Genomic DNA, 216 nt, shown 5'->3' on the forward strand with positions numbered 1-216 from the left:
CACCTGCCTGTGGTCGGGATAGTTGGCCGAGAGAGAAAAATCTGCTTCTAGAAAGCCAGTCCTGGCTGCAGAACCCTTCCCGTCCATCCCCAAGGTGGGACTTACTCCTGCTGTGCCTGCGGTGCGGCTGTGATGTCTTGCCCAGACCCTCTCGACATCCACACTCTCGCTACTCAGTTTTCTCCCTGATTTTTGCTGTTCGGCGCTTCCGACTCG

This window comes from Apaloderma vittatum, unplaced genomic scaffold (genome assembly GCF_000703405.1).
Source record: "Apaloderma vittatum isolate BGI_N311 unplaced genomic scaffold, ASM70340v1 scaffold27254, whole genome shotgun sequence".
Lineage (NCBI taxonomy): Eukaryota > Metazoa > Chordata > Aves > Trogoniformes > Trogonidae > Apaloderma > Apaloderma vittatum.